Source organism: Delphinapterus leucas, chromosome 21 (assembly GCF_059928025.1).
Source record: "Delphinapterus leucas isolate spDelLeu-1000000601 "Yukka" chromosome 21, BTC_Dleu_Yukka2, whole genome shotgun sequence".
NCBI lineage: Eukaryota > Metazoa > Chordata > Mammalia > Artiodactyla > Monodontidae > Delphinapterus > Delphinapterus leucas.
The window spans coordinates 25,832,353-25,848,038 of record NC_143149.1 but is presented as its reverse complement, the minus strand read 5'-3'; the positions used below and the strand labels follow the sequence as shown (position 1 = coordinate 25,848,038).

At 39.6% G+C, this 15,686-nt stretch overlaps 1 protein-coding gene across 4 annotated transcripts in view; it reads left to right on the top strand.

Moving 5' to 3' along the window:
• The first annotated feature begins 369 nt into the window (after positions 1-369).
• Positions 370-15,686, top strand: part of POFUT3 (protein O-fucosyltransferase 3) — a 124,768-nt gene continuing 109,451 nt past the window's right edge. The window contains exons 1-2 of one of the 4 annotated variants that reach the window (XM_089903752.1): positions 370-1,512; positions 14,297-14,625. The gene's annotated coding sequence lies outside the window, so the exon portion shown is untranslated. The remainder of the gene's footprint in view (positions 1,513-14,296; positions 14,626-15,686) is intronic. The other 3 variants (XM_022571171.3, XM_022571172.3, XM_089903751.1) reach the window with 3 other exon arrangements.

Sequence of the window (15,686 nt, the reverse complement as noted above, 5' to 3'; positions counted from 1 at the left end):
CCCCGGCTCCCCTTGGGACTGTAAGCCCGGCTAAGGGCCCGTGGGAGCGCGCGCAGGAGCCGGCGGCATTTCGAAGGGCGGAGGCCGAGAGCGCCGGGAGCGCCCCTGTCCATCGAGCGGTTTGACGGTCCCTGAGTGTTAGCCGCCGGCCCCGCCCGCTGGGCCTTCCTTCCGCGGGGCGCGCACCGCCGCCGGCGGTGCCTCAGCTCCGGGCCGTCGGGGCTGCAGTGTTCTCGCTCCTTCGCCGAGTCTGTGGACCTCAAACGCGGGCTTTTTAGACTTAAGACCCTCGCTTCCGCACTTACCCCCCCCCGTTTGGTGTGGTATTGGGTCCTGACTTTTGAAATTCCTGGGTCAGATATTCCCCCCCCCCGCGCTTTTTCTTTTGACAGAGGAAGAAGAAAATCTTTACTAGCTCATACCGTTTTTCAAAAGAAAAGCCACTTCAATACCAGTAGAGTAAGAAAGGCACAATCCCAGAATAAGGATGGCCCTTAGTTTGCATATCACATTATAAAATAATTTAGTATATCATAAATAGTATAATTTTGTTGCATGCAGATGAAAACTAGGCATTAGAGCCACCCTGTTAGAAAGCATTGATTTAGCACTGGTTTGGGGAGCCAAATTTAGGTTATAAAAACCAACTTCAGTTTACTAGATGTTTTGGGGCATGTCAGTCAACCTTCAGCAAAGCTGTTTCCCATTAGAAAAATGGGTGTATGCAAGGACTACAGGTATTATTGTAACAGAGAAGCACAAATGTGACTCCATATTGGATCTGCTGCTTTTACGTTCACCTTTGTATTCTCTTGCTTTTGCTACAGCTTAATAACTAAAAGAATGTTGCCTGTAGCCTGAAATATGCGGGAGAGCCCATCCTCAAGGCTCTGACCTTTAAAGGTGTAACACTTTCCCATTCATATAGAGATAAAAAGTTGCAGAGCAGAGAACAGTTTGCCTTGTTGGAGGCTAATAGGAGCATCCTGACCTGACCTAGTGGACTGGCTGCAAGAACGAAGAATTATGGCCCCAAGAAGTTTGCAGCAGTCAGCCACACCCCTTCCCCTTTTAGTGTAAAGAAAGCCACTATCTTCTCCATCCGCTGGCTTTCCGAATAAAATTGCTCTTCCTTGCTTCAGTAACTCATCTTTTGATTCATTGGCCTGCCATGCAGCGGGCAGTAGGAGCTTGGATTTGGTAACAGTATGTTAAAAGCATAGTTTACATTGCTTCGTAAAGAACCAGTGTGATGGTTGTCACTAGCCTACTGCCTTATGCAAGGCTGGTTTAGAGACCAGAGGAAAGTCATACTAGAAATACCCGTACCCTTTTATTTTAGTAAAATCAAGTTTAAAACTGGATTGGAAGTTTGGAAAATGTGGAAGAACTCAAAAGCTGGATGAGACTCACCACCTGGACTACAGTACACTCCCCGAATTAAGTAGGGGAAATAGTGTGTGTTTTCAGTATGATTTACTATAACACTCCGTCCCTGCTCACCACCAACAGGTGAGTCCCGTAAATAATTTTTTTTAATTGAGGTGTAATTGACATATTACATGAAATGTTATGAGTAAGATATTGGAGATTGTAATGCAAAGCTGCCATTCATGATTTTTGTGTATAGTGAGTTGGCTATAGTATTTTACTATTGTCTGTTTAAAAAAAGAAAACTTATATCCCCTTTCAACTTTATTTTATTTAATTGGTACAAATTGTGTGTATGTGTTTTAGAATACAGACTAATTCTGATTTTTTAAAAAAAATCTACTCTCAGCAACTTTCAAGTTTGCAAGAGTATGATTAATTACAGTCACCATGCTGATTATATGTTATATATATATATGTATATCCCCATGACATATGTATATATATAATCTCCCCATGACTTAGTTATTTTATAACTGAAAGTTAGTGCCTTTTGTCCCCCTTGGAGCATTTTGCCCCCATCCCACCCCTCCCCTCTGGCCACCACCAATCTTTTCTCTGTATGAGCTCTGTTGTTTGGTTTTGTTTTGAGGTTCCATATGTAAGTAAGATCGTAGGGTATTTGTCTTTCTCTGACTTATTTAACTTAGCGTAATGCTCTCAAGGTCCATCCATGTTGTTGCAAATGGTAGGGTTTCATTTTTTATGGCTGAGTAATACTCCATTGTACATATATACTACATTATCTTTTTAAATTCATCCATCGATAAACACTTCGGTTGTTTCCGTATCTTGGCTATGGTAAATAATACTGCAATGAATATGGGAGTGCATACATCTTTTTGAGTTAGTGTATTCATTTTCTTTGGATAAATACCCAGAAGTGGAATTACTGGATCACATGGTGGTTCTATTTTTAACTCTTGGAGGAACTTCCATATTGTTTTCCACAGTGGCTGCACCAATTGACATTCCCACCAACAGTACAAGAGGGTTCCCTTTTCTCCACATTTTCACCAACACTTGTGTGGGTGAGAGGGTATTTCATTGTGTCTTTGATTTCCATTTCCCTGATGATTAGTGATGTTGAGCATCTTTTCATGTACCTGTTGCCCATCTTGTGTGTCTTCTTTGGAAAAATGTCTATTCAGATCTTCTGCCCATTTTTTAATCAGATTGTTTGCTATTGAGTTGTATGAGTTTTTTTAATATATTTTGGATTTTAACCCCCTATCAAACATGATTTGCAAGTATGTTTTCCCATTTAGTAGGCCGCCTCTTCATTTTGTTGATGGTTTCCTTTGCTGTGCAGAAGCTTTTTAGTTTAGTGTAGTCTCACTTGTTTGTTTTTCCTCCTGTTACCTTTCCTTTTGGTGTCAGATCTGAAAAATCATCGCCAAGACTGATGACAAGGAGCTTACCACCTACGTTTTCTTCTTGGAGCTTTATGGTTTTAGGTCTTACATTCAAGTCTTTAATCCATTTGGGGTTGATTTTTGTGTATGGTGTAAGATAGTCGTCCAGTTTTACTCTTTTGAATGTGGCTGTCCTGTTTTCCCAGCACTGTTTATTGAAGAGATAGTCCTTTTTTCACTGTATGTTCTTCGCTCTTTGTTGTATGTTAATTGACCATATAAGCATGGATTATTTCTGGGCTTTGTATTCTGTTCCAATGATCAGTGTGTTTGTTTTCATGCCAATAACATACTGTTTTTTTATTACTATAACTTCATAATATAGTTTGAAATCAGGGAGCATGATGCCTCCAGCATTGTTCTTCTTTCTCAAGATTGTTTTGGCTATTTGGGGTCTTTGTGGTTCCATACAAATTTTAGGATTGTTCTATTTCTCTGAAAAATACCATTGGAATTTTGATAGGGATTGCACTGAATTTGTAGATTGCTTTGGGTAGTATGGACACTTAAACAATATTAATTCTAATACATAAGCACAGAATATCTTTGCATTTATTTGCATTTTCTTCAGTTTCATTCATTAATGTCTTACAGTTTTAGTGTACAGATCTTTCACTTCCTTGGTTAAATTTATTCCTAGGTATTTTATTCTTTTTGATGCAATTGTAGATGGGATTGTTTTCTTAATTTCTCTTTTTGATAGTTCATTATTAGTGTATAGAAATGCAATAGGTTTTTGTATATTGATTTTGTATTCTGCAACTTACTGAGTTCGTTTTTTAGCTGTAACGGTTTTTTGGTAAATAAACTTGACTTGCAACCACCTTAGAAATGGCTTTTAACAAGTTTTCCTCCTAAAGAGTGAGGACTTCAAATGGAAATGCAGAATATAGAAACATCCTCAAAGTGAGACATATTTTTTAAAAAATAATTACAAGTAATACAAGAATGCAGGCTAGCTTATTTTCTAAAGGCTATTAAGTGAGAAGTAAATGTTTTCTTTCACTCCTCTCCTTCCAAAAGCCTTTGGTTAATTCATCAAATAATTTGGAGTACCTGCTATGTGCCAGATACAGTTCTAGGTGCTGGAGATGCAGCAGTGAAAAAAAAAAGGATCTATGCTCTCATGGAGCTTACTTGGTAGCGAGGAGACAGATAGTAAGCAAATAAACAAATTATATGACGTGATGTCAGGCAGTGGTGATGTTATAAAAAAAAATAATAAAGCTAGGTCAGTGAACAGAGATGGAAAGGATGATGCTCTTTTAGAATGGGTAACCAGAGAAGGATTCAGAGGAAATGATATCTAGGGAACCTCAGTGAAGTGAGGGAATAAGTCATATGAAAACGTATGAGTATCTGTTAAGGCAAATAAAGAGCAAATGCAGAGTCCCAGAGATAAGATGCTTGGAGTGATCAAGGAGTAGCATGGGGAACGTGTGGGCCAGAGGGTGGTGAGAAAAGGGGAGAGAGAAAGGACATGAGACTGGGGAGCAGACTGGGGCCAAATTAGGCACAAGTGTAGTCAGCCTCGCCTTCACAGTAAAACAAACTGGAGGCTTTCAAAAATCCTGACACCAGATTTCTACTTCAAAAACTTTGTTGAGACAGTTTTTTTAGTGGAGAGATATATTATGTTCAAGACTTGAATGTTTCACTATCATTAAGAAATCTGTTCTCCACTGTTTGATCTATAGATCCGGTGCCTTCTAAATCATAATTCCAATAAGATGCTTATAGAATTTGACAAGCTGATCGTGAAGTGTATATGGAAATGCAAAGGATCTAAAAGAAATAGAAAAAAATATGTATGTGTAGGGGTGTGTGTGTGTGTGTGTGTGTGTGTGTGTATACAGACATACGCACAAACACACACATAGACCAACAGAGAAAGAATGGCCAAGCAAATGGCACCAAATGTTAACAGTGGTTGAATTTAGGTAGTTAGAAGGTAGTAGGATATATTTTTAAGGTATGGTTCAGAAGATTTGCAGATGGATTGGATGTGGAATGTGAGAGAAAGCAAAGAGTCAATGATGACTCTGCCATTTAGGGTCTGAGCAGCTAGCTAGGTGACCAGAATGTGCTGGGAAGTGTGCAAATTTGGTGGGTGGTCAGTTTTGGACTTGTTAAGTTCAAAATGCCAAATTAGATATACAACTGAAAATGCTGAAAAGGCAGTTAGTATACAACTCTGGATTCAGGGGAGAAATAGCACTATAGATATACATTTGGAGTTCATTAAAACCATGAACCTGGTGAGATCACCTTAGAGCTGTAATGTTGACCTTTTTTTCTGGGGTGCTCCCTAAAATAATTTTGGAAAACTGTGCTCCATCACACATTATTAAACTGATACCTAGGAATTTTCATCGTAAATTTAAATAGTCAAAATTATGTAATTTATGGTATATTATAAACATGGACATGTTAGAAGATTACATTTGGATTCTTGGAACCTAAATATCATAGAGATTTGAAAACAAAAATCTTTAATTTAAAAAAATGGAATAAACCCTAACAGTCAGAAATATTATATAGTTCCCCTTCTTCTTGAACAAAAATATATTCTATTTCCTCAACAGAATTTTATCCTAATGTAATATATTTTTAATCTTGTGAAGTGCTTTATTGATTATCCTATCATATTCCCTACCAGAAATATTGTTATAAATTGAAATAGTTTTTTAAAAATATCCTGTAATCTTAAAGCTCTATGTATTAAGAAAAAAACGTTATGGAATGAGTTATCGTTGCGATTATTATCAGTAGAAAATTGACTAAGACACTTCTGTTAGAACTTTTCAACATGTCTCATATGTCTCTTAAATTTTATTATAGTCAGTTATATATTGCCCTCCTTTTTAATGGTTCCTAGACCATTTTTCCTCCCCACAGCCCTGTGAAACTTGAAAGCTCTGCTCAGCATCTCAGCATCCTTTCAGCTACATATTTCTGCTCACCTTCTAGGCCTTTGGACTGCCACCTTCAAAATGTAGGTTCCTTGAGGGTATAAGTGGGCTCACTGCTCTGGCTTTCCCTTCCCTTCAGGATGTAAGCCTGGCAAGTGTTCATATTTTGTCATCTTTTCATCATATTCTGTCAGCTTTAACAATTGTTCTTGGTAGTAGGGTGGGTCAGAAATAAGTTAGACTACTTTGGAGCCTTTCATGATAATTTTTAACAATGGCAATATCAACCACCTTCAAGGGAGATAGCTGTCCTGCTACAAAACACCTAATTGTGAGGCATGGAACAGATGAACAAGGTGAATACCATTTCCTGACAAGATATTCAAATTTATTTTAGGGCTTCCCTGGTGGCGCAGTGGTTGAGAATCTGCCTGCTAATGCAGGGGACATGGGGTCGAGCCCTGGTCTAGGAGGATCACACATGCCGCGGAGCAACTAGGCCCGTGAGCCACAACTGCTGAGCCTCCGCGTCTGGAGCCTGTGCTCCGCAACAACAGAGGCCCGCGCACTGCGATGAAGAGTGGCCCCTGCTTGCCACAACTAGAGAAAGCCCTCGCACAGAAACAAAGACCCAACACAGCAAAAATAAATAAATTAATTAATAAGCTACCCCCAACATCTAAAAAAAATTTTTATTTTAAAGATATAGTATTTGCAGCAATGTGCAATGGCACCAAGTTTTAGAAAGAGAATAGTGGAACAGAACAGAGAACCAGAAACATTTCTACTCATAGAAGGAAAGCCAGTATACGACAGAGGCGGCATTGCTGATTAGTGCAGACTGGATGAATTATGAATAAGCTGTGTTGGGACAATGGGTCATTCATGTGGAAAAAGATAAAATTGGATATTATATTATAAAAATTTATTTTGTAGAAGAATAAAGACCTAAATGTGAAAACAAAATATTAAAAAAGAAAATAGAGGAGGATATCATTATGATCTCAGTGTAGAAAAAGATTTCTTAATTAGGATACAAATAGCACAGACCATAAAGGAAAAGATTAGTAATTATAACCTTTCACAAAAATGAAAGGCTTGTGGGCATTAAAAGTCATAATAAAGGGACTTCCCTGGTGGTGCAGTGGTTAAGAATCCACCTGCCAATGCAGGGGACACGGGTTCGATCCCTGGTCCGGGAAGATCCCACATGCCGCGGAGCAACTAAGCCTGTGCGCCACAACTACTGAGACTGAGCGACACAACTACTGAGCCCATGCGACACAACTACTGAAGCCTGCGCACCTATAGCCCATGCTCTGCAACAAGAGAAGCCACTGCAATGAGAAGCCTGCGCACCACAATGAAGAGTAGTGCCCGCTCACCGCAACTAGAGAAAGCCCACGTGCAGCAACAAAGACCCAACACAGCCAAAAATAAAAATTAATTAATTAATTAATTTTTAAAAAGTCAAAATAAAATGAAAAGAAAAAACAGGGACTATAAGCAATTTGAAATGTATATTATTGAAGAAGAATTAGAATCCTGAACACATGATGAATTTCTACTAATCAATAAAAAAGAGAAACATCAACAGAAAGTGGGCAAAATATGTGAATAGGTACATCACAGAAAAAGAAACACAGATGGTCAATAAACACAGGAAACGATGTGCTCATTCTAACTTATAATTGTGAAACGTGAATTACAAATATAACTAGATACCATTTTACATCAGCAGAATGTCCAAAGTACACCCCATCAATCATAAAATCACAGATGGAGAGGATAAACCAAAATGCTTATTCTGATATGATATATACAATATACACAACTCCACTTATGAAGTATCCTCACCAAAAACCAATTTGATTTTGAATCTGATTAAGTTTCATGATTTAAATATCATTCTGCGTGAAATAGGAGGGATGTAGGAATATGTTGGATGACATCATAGCCATGTGTTGGGAAAGGTCATCAGAAAGACGTGACCCCAGGTTTGGCCTTCAAACTGGACCCGGGCATTCAGCGGCTGCTCACTCCCTCCCTGTCCTTGAAATGTGCCCTCTGCTTGCCTTCCCCAATCTAGAAGCTGCCCAGGGACACAGCCTGGAGACAGTCATGCAATGTTGAGACCACATGGACTGTGTATATGACCAAGCCCAGTTAAACTTCTGGGTAAACTTGTAAGATTTGGTGGGTGGGTACGGAAATCTACTTGTCTTACAGCCTCCGATGTAAGTTTCTTTGCTTATTGAACCTGCTGCCCACCAGTCTGGAGCAGTCTGCCTCTTTGGTTTCTCCCTTCCCTGCTTGTGGTGGCGGTGGTGCTGGGGTAGGGTGGTGATTTCACGTTTCACCCAGGAAGCTCCCTGGGAGGCTGCAAACCAACAGCGGAAGAGTGAGCCAGGAGACCAAAGAAATGGGCTGTAGGAAAGAGGGATCCACAGGGGGAGATCTCAGGTGGGCCCTCCACCTCTCCGTGGGCAGGCATGGCCGATGTGTGGGATGCCTGTGGGCCAATGCATGAGTACGGGGGCGCCCTGAGAACGCCGGCTGCTGCCATGCGCTGTTTAAGGAACTGTGCAGAGTGCCCTGTGACAAAGAAGGGAAACTTGTGGCTGCCACCGGGGGCTGACCTCTACTGGGGGCAGTTCGGGCTGGGCATCGATGCCCAACTAGAGGCTGAAATGAAAGTTAAAACGTTAAAGGAAGAGCTGAGGTACGGAAGGATGTGCAGTATCCACTGCTCTGCTAGCTCTGGGCTGACACACAGGGTGGGAGAGCAGGTTGGTAAGTTTAGAGACCTGAGCTTGTGACAAAACCTGGTTAGGATACCAAGAGGTGGAGTTTCTAGGAAGAAGAAGAAAAAGAGGAGGATGTTGAAGTGATTGATGAGAAAAGAACAAAAAGCCTCTTGCCATCTGACTCCTAATACAAAGGGAAACTTTAAATAACAATTACCCCAAAGCCTAGGAGAAAACTTACATTTGTTCTCTGTCCCTTGTGGTTGTAAATCTTACTGTGTTTTTAAAATGTAAACACCCCAGGAGTTAAACAAAACATTGCCCATAGATACTAAAAAAAAGGGGGTGGGTGAGTGGATGGAGGGCTTTTTCATAAAAGTTCTCTTGCCAAAATCGATTTGTAAAAGAACTAAGGTTTTGTTTTGCTTTTTTTGTTTTACAAAGCTAGTAGAAATAATAAGGATGAAAAAAAATCAGTGTATGTAAAAAGTAGAATGTGTGTTTCTGGTAAAAGAAGGGTGAGATGCACTTCTGGTAAAGAAAATAAAATGTGTTTTGTTTTGTTTTTAGATAAAAAATGTTGCACAACGTAAAAGCTGAGAATTATGCTTTATTGGAGGACATTAGTGAGGAACTGTTGCAAAGAGGTAAGGGAGGAGCCTAAATATAGGAGTTTTTGCAACAAACAAACAAACCAAAACAAACACACAAAAACTATGTAGTCAAACCTCAAAAGATTACTGCTAATCACAAAAACAGACATCTCAAGTTAATATTTTAGTGCTTCTCTATGTATGGGAAGATGCAAGCGTCTGGGTTCACTGAAATTTTTCCACTGATATGCACTTAACTATCTAGGGCCAGTATCCTGTTTTTTCCATTCTGTATTCCCCTCAGGGTACACCATCAGGGGTGACTGTGGTAGCTGATGGACTGATGGTGGGGAACATTTGTTGTTTACTGGAATGTCAGACATCTTTTTGTCCACAGATATAAAGGACATGTTTTAAATTAAAAAGATAATAATTTTGTCCTAAAATAAAATTATTATTTCAAAATTTAAAAAGATAAAACCTAATGAGATATAAAAAGTTACAAAATGTTTATGGAAATCACAAAAGATTTGTAAAATCACAAGTTTTGTAAAAATCAAAAGATTTGTGAAGGAAAAACCTTTAAAAAATTTATTTGTGGCCAAGCTAAGATTAAACTAAATTATTTAAATTTAAGAAAAAATTCATGTGAAAAGTACATGGTACAAAATTAAAATTTGGTTTTCTCTCTGTTAAAAGAATAAATTTTTCTTAGATTATTACTCTGCTTTTTAAAAAATTGTGAACAAAGGTTTTTCTTTACCTTTAATATAGTCTGCCTGGAATACAAAGACTTTGTGTTTAAAAAATTTTTATCAGCTCTTTAACCATGGCTATTTTAAAGTCTTTTATCATTTACAGACAGTTATTGTTTTACTGTGATGCTTTTACAAAGGTGTTTCTACAAAGGTGCTTCACCTTCAAAGAGATTTAAAAAAAAAAAAAGCTCCAACAAGTACACATTTCTGATAACTAAGATCAACTTGCCTTCACGTGGGAAAGACAATAATAAACCTTTCAAGTGCTTCCCCCAGGTTACCTACACAGGTTACGCATGTCATGGGATGGTAACCCAAGACCTGTCCCTGGTCTCCTTCCTCACATTAGTAAAATGGGCCAGTTACATTAATGATATAATATTAACACGTGAAGACTTGCCTCTGTTGCAGGACACTTTGTAGGTTTTGCTGAAACATATGGGAAAAAAAGAAAAAACAAAAGATGGACAGTGAACCCGGGGAAAATTAAAGCTCCAGACACCATATAAGGTTCTGAAAGTCATTTGGTCAGATAAGATGCAAGTTATCCCCAACACAGTTTTTGGTAAAATACAAGACTATACAACTCCTAAAAATGTAAAAGAATATAAGCCTTTGTAGGGGGTTGGGGTTTTAGAGAACTTTTATTCCCCGCTTGCCACAATGCCTCCAACCCTTATGCCACCTGGTAGAAAAAAAGGACATGTGTGCAAATGGGGGTCAGAGCAGTAAGCCACCTTTAAAAAATAAAAAATACTAGTAAAACAGATTAAAGCTCTGGACATCTCCCAAGCAGGACTACATTTGAGTTAGATGTGTCTGTGAATCCACAAGGTCTGGGTCAGATACTATGACAGAGATGACAAAAGAGGAAAATGCCCCTAAGATTTTGGTCCCAACTCTGAAATGGGACAGAACCCCAACCTAGAATCCTATAACCAGTAAAAATATGGAATGAAGGAGAAATCAAGACATGCTCAGATGAAAAACTAAGAGAATTTGTCGCTGGTAGATGTATCCTAAAAGAATGGGTAAAGGAAGTTCTCTAAACAGAAATGATCAACATTGGAGTATCAGGAGGGAAGAAAGAACGTGGTAAGAAAAATTATGGATAAATACAGTAGGTTTTGCTTCTCTTCTTGAATGTTCTAAATTATGTTTGACAGTTAAAGCAAAAGTTATAACATTGTTTAATGTGGTTCTAAATGTATGTAGAGGAAGTACTTAAGATAATTATGTTATAAATGGTGAAGGGTAAAGAAATGTAAAGGGAAATAAAGCAAACCTAAATGTGTATGCACCAAACAAAAGAGCTGCTCAATATATAAAGCAAAAACTGATAGAACTGAAAGAAGAAATAGACAAATGCACAATTTTAGCTGAACACTTCAACAATTGATAGAACAACTAGACAGAAAAGCAGCAAGCATATAGAAGACCTCAGCAACACCATGAATCAATGGGATCTAATCAACATTTATAAATTACTCCATTCAACAATAGAATGCATTCTTTTCAAGTGTACATGGAACATATACCAAGATAGACCATATCCTGAGCCATAAAACAAACCTCAATAAATTTAAAAAGAATTGAAATCATACAGAGTATGTTATCTGCCTACAATGGAATCAGACTAGAAATTAATAACTGGAAGAATAATAGGAAATTTTCCAGACATGTGGAAAGTAAATAATATATTTATAAATAATCAATGTAGTCCCAAGGGAAATCAATGCATACATTGAACTGAATGCAAATTAAAAATACAACATCTCAAAATTTGTGGGACACAGCTAATGCAGTGCTGAGAGAAAAATTTATGGCATTAAATGCAAATACATTAGGAAGGAGGAAAAGTACCAATAATCTAAGCTTCTGACTCAAGAACCAAGAGAAAGAAGAGCAAAATCAACCGCAAGCAAGCAGAAGGGAGGAATAATAAAGATAGGGACAGAAATCATTGAAATTGAAAACAGGAAAACAATAGAGAAAATCAGTGAAACAAAGAGCTGGTGCTTTGCAAAGATTAATTGACAAACTTGTAGAGACTGACAAATTTAAAAAGAGAAAAGACATAAATTTCCAATATCAGGAATGGAACAGGGGATATCACTAAAAATATCAAATGGATAATAAGGGAATACTATGAACAAATTTACACACATACATCTGAATCTGACAATTGTGATGAAATGAAACAATCCCTTGAAAAACACAAACTACCACGATTTCCTGAATGTGAAACAGTAAAAACTGAGCCGTGCAAATGCCTGGGGAATGACCGTTCTAAGCATATGAACAAGCAAATCCAAAGGGGCTGAGTTTGGGCAGGCTTGGTGTGTCTGAGAAACAGCAAGGGGGCAGTGTGGGTGGAAAGCAGTGAGTGAGCTGGAGAATACTGGGAAAGAAAATTGGAGAAGTAGCCAAAAGCCAGATCGTATAAGACCTTATAGTTCGTGACTTTATTTTACATGACTGTTTTTGAGTGGAATATGGACATGATCTGATTTGTGATTTGAAAGGATCACTCTGGCTGTTATGTGGAGGCAAGTGTGAAAGCAGGGAGCTGTTGGGAAGGTATTATAGTAGTCAAGATGACATGATGTTGACCATCTTTTCATATGCTGATCTGCCATCTATATATTTTCCTTGGTGATGTGTCCAGGTCTTTTGCCCATTTTTTAATTGGGTTGTTTGCTTTCTTATTGTTGAGTGTTAAGAGTTCTTTGTATATTTTGGATAACCGGACTCTATCATATATAACTTTGGCAAATATTTTTTCCTAGTCTGGACTTGTCTCATTCTCTTGACCTTTATTATCTTTAATGTCCATGGGGCCGGTAGTAATGGCCCCTCTTTTATTTCTGATATTAGTAATTTGTGTCTTCTCGCTTTTTTACTGGTTAGCCTAGGTAAGGGTTTGTCAATTTTATTGATCTTTTCAAAGAACCAACTTTTGGTTTCATTGATTTTCTGTCAATACCCTGCTTTCAGTTTCATTGATTTCTGCTCTAATTTTTATTATTCCTTCTCTTCTGCTTACTTTGAATTTAATTTGCTCCCCTTTCTTTAGTTTCCTACAGTGGAAGCTTAGCATATTGATTTTAGATGTTTTCTTTTCTAACATTCAATGATATAATTCAGTGTTACAATTTTCCCTCTAAGCTCTGCTTCCACTGCATCCCACAAATTTTGATAGGTTATATTTTCATTTTCATTTGGTTCGAAATATTTTGATTTCTCTGGAGAATTTTTCTTTGACCCATGTGTTATTTAGAAGTGTGTCGTTTAATCTTCAAATATCTGGGGATGTTCCAAAATATTGCCAAGTATTTTAGAATATTTCTGTTACTGATTTAATTGGTTTAATTCTACTGTGGTCTAATACCATATTTTGTATGATGTCTATTCTTTGAAATATGTTAAGGTGTGTTTTGTGGCCCCGTTATATACCTGTCTTTTGATGTACATATGTATGCATGTTTTCTAGGCATGTACCTTGGAGTAAAATTATTTGACTCTAGTAAATACTGATAGACAAGTTTTCCAAAGTGGCTGTAACAATTACACCCCCACTAAGAGTGCACAAGAGTTCCATGTGTTTCACAGCTTTGCCTTTGCTCTGTATTATCAGTTTTAAAATCTGTAGCCATTTTGGTGGGTGTGTAAACAGTATATCATTGTTGTGTTAAGTTGCATTTCCCTGAATGGTTAACGAAGTTAAGCATCTTTTCACGTACTCATTGGCTATTTGGATTCCTCTTTGGTGCAGTGCTGTGTGTCTTTGGTCCCTTCCCTCCCCCTTTCTGTTGGATTGTGTTTTCCTTATTGCACTGTAGATGTTCTTGCTTTATTCTGAATATGAATTCTTTGTTTGATAAATCGATTGCAAATTTCTTCACCTACTCCCTGGATTGTTTCCAATTCTTTTAATAGTGTCTTTTGATGAACAGTATTTCTTACTTTCAATGACATCCAGTTTATCAGTCTTTCCCTTTGTGTTCGGTGTTTTCTAGAAGTTGATATCGTTACTATCAACCTGCTTGTACAGAGAAGTTAATTGAGGTGCTTGGCTGGAGCTCTCAGGACCTGGAGGAGAGTGAGGCAGGCCTCTGGCAGCAATCACTGACAGGTTCCTGCAAGCGTGCCCAACATGTGCATGACTCTGAGGGTCAATCCCTCCTCAAATGTTGATCCCTAGACGCCTCACCTCAGTCCTGGCCCTCCCAAGGTCTTGAAAGACCTCCCTAGGTTTATCACTTCCTGTCTAGACTAGGCCAAAATAATTTTAATTGGGTTCTCTGAGTTTGGAATTCAGTAGCTAAAAGTCAGTAAAATAGAGCTAAATGATCCTGCTCAGGCTACCAAACACTGGCAGCTTATTAAAGGTACCCAGGCCTCTGATTTGCTTAAAAGGTTCTCAATTTTCCTGAATAGGTGACTTTGAAGGAGCTCCACTCTTAGAGTTTGAGAAGCAGAAGAAAGAGGGTCTCAGGAGCCTCCCAGGAACTTGAGAGGGTTGCGCGCCCCGGACTGGCAAGTGAGGGGCGGGGGTGTGTTTCTCCAGAACCGAGGCGCCGCAGGCTTTTAAATGGGGCATCCATGAAAACCCGGATCCAGGATCGCTGGGCCTGGACGCGCCGAGGGTTATCCCCTTTCCCAAATCTCCTTTCCAAGTCTTCGCCTGAACTCCGGCCGGGCGCAAACTGAAAGTGAAAAACCGCGGGGCTGCAGCCGGCCGTGGGAGCCTACTTCTCCGTGACGAGGTGAGTGTGAACCTCTGGGTCTTTCCTGGCTTAAGCAGTGGCTTGGTGGGAGCAGAGTCTTGGTGCCGAGAAACGAAAAGAGACTTGGCCGACGCGCGCGGGAGCTGGGACGCTGCCCACCGGACTCACAGCCGTAGGAAACCTCTTTGTGCCCAGACGGGAGTGTGTGTCGAGGAAGGCGGAGTAGTATGCTGAGAAAGAATCCAAGTCTGCTTTGGGAAACCCTGGGCAGTGCTTTCCAGGGACGCTGCCTGGGATGCAAACCCATCTGGCTGCTGAAAAGCACAGGTGGGAGGCAGGTGATGAGCAGGGGCCTCGGCGGGAGCCCCGGGAAGCGCGCGGGTTCCCGTCGCCTCCCCCCCTCCCCCCTCCCCCCCTCCCAAGGAAGCTTTTCCCGTACCTCCCCCTCTGCCACGATCTTCCCAGCCCCACCAATTCCAGAACCTAACTCCGCCTCTGTGCTTTGTGAACGGCTTCCTTCTTCTCCGTGTCTTGACTGAGAATCACTTGTTGCTAATTTTGTGTGCTGAAGTAGGAGCGATTCTGGCTGTCGAGCTGTAGAGAGCATTGCGTATTTAACGGAGAAGATGCTCCGCGAGAGTCCCCGACCCTGCAGGCTTTGCTTATCATATGCAAGCCATTTCTTAAGTATTTTTGCACATGATTAGCGCCCTCAGAACTCAGCTAGTGTAATGTATAAAAAGAACATTGGTGTGATTTTAAGACATTTTGGGGAGATCTTTTAACGCTTCTTTAATATACAGCAAATGCCACGCAAAATAACTGTTTTACTCCAGCAGGCCCCAACTGTCACAGCGCCCTGCGTTAGTCGGGTAGAGTAGTATGCATGTCGTGACTTGGATTGTTCATGTCATTTGAGGGCTGCTTGTAATTTTGAATCTGGCAAGTTGGTCTTCAGGACCTCAATCTCCTTATACATCCTTCCTTCTCTGAAGAATTGACACCCTAGAAGCTCATGACCACTGGTGGGCTTGTTAGTGATGTCACTCTACAACTAGGGCATTGTTTCTCCTGCCTGGTCCACGTGGTCTCCCAAGGGG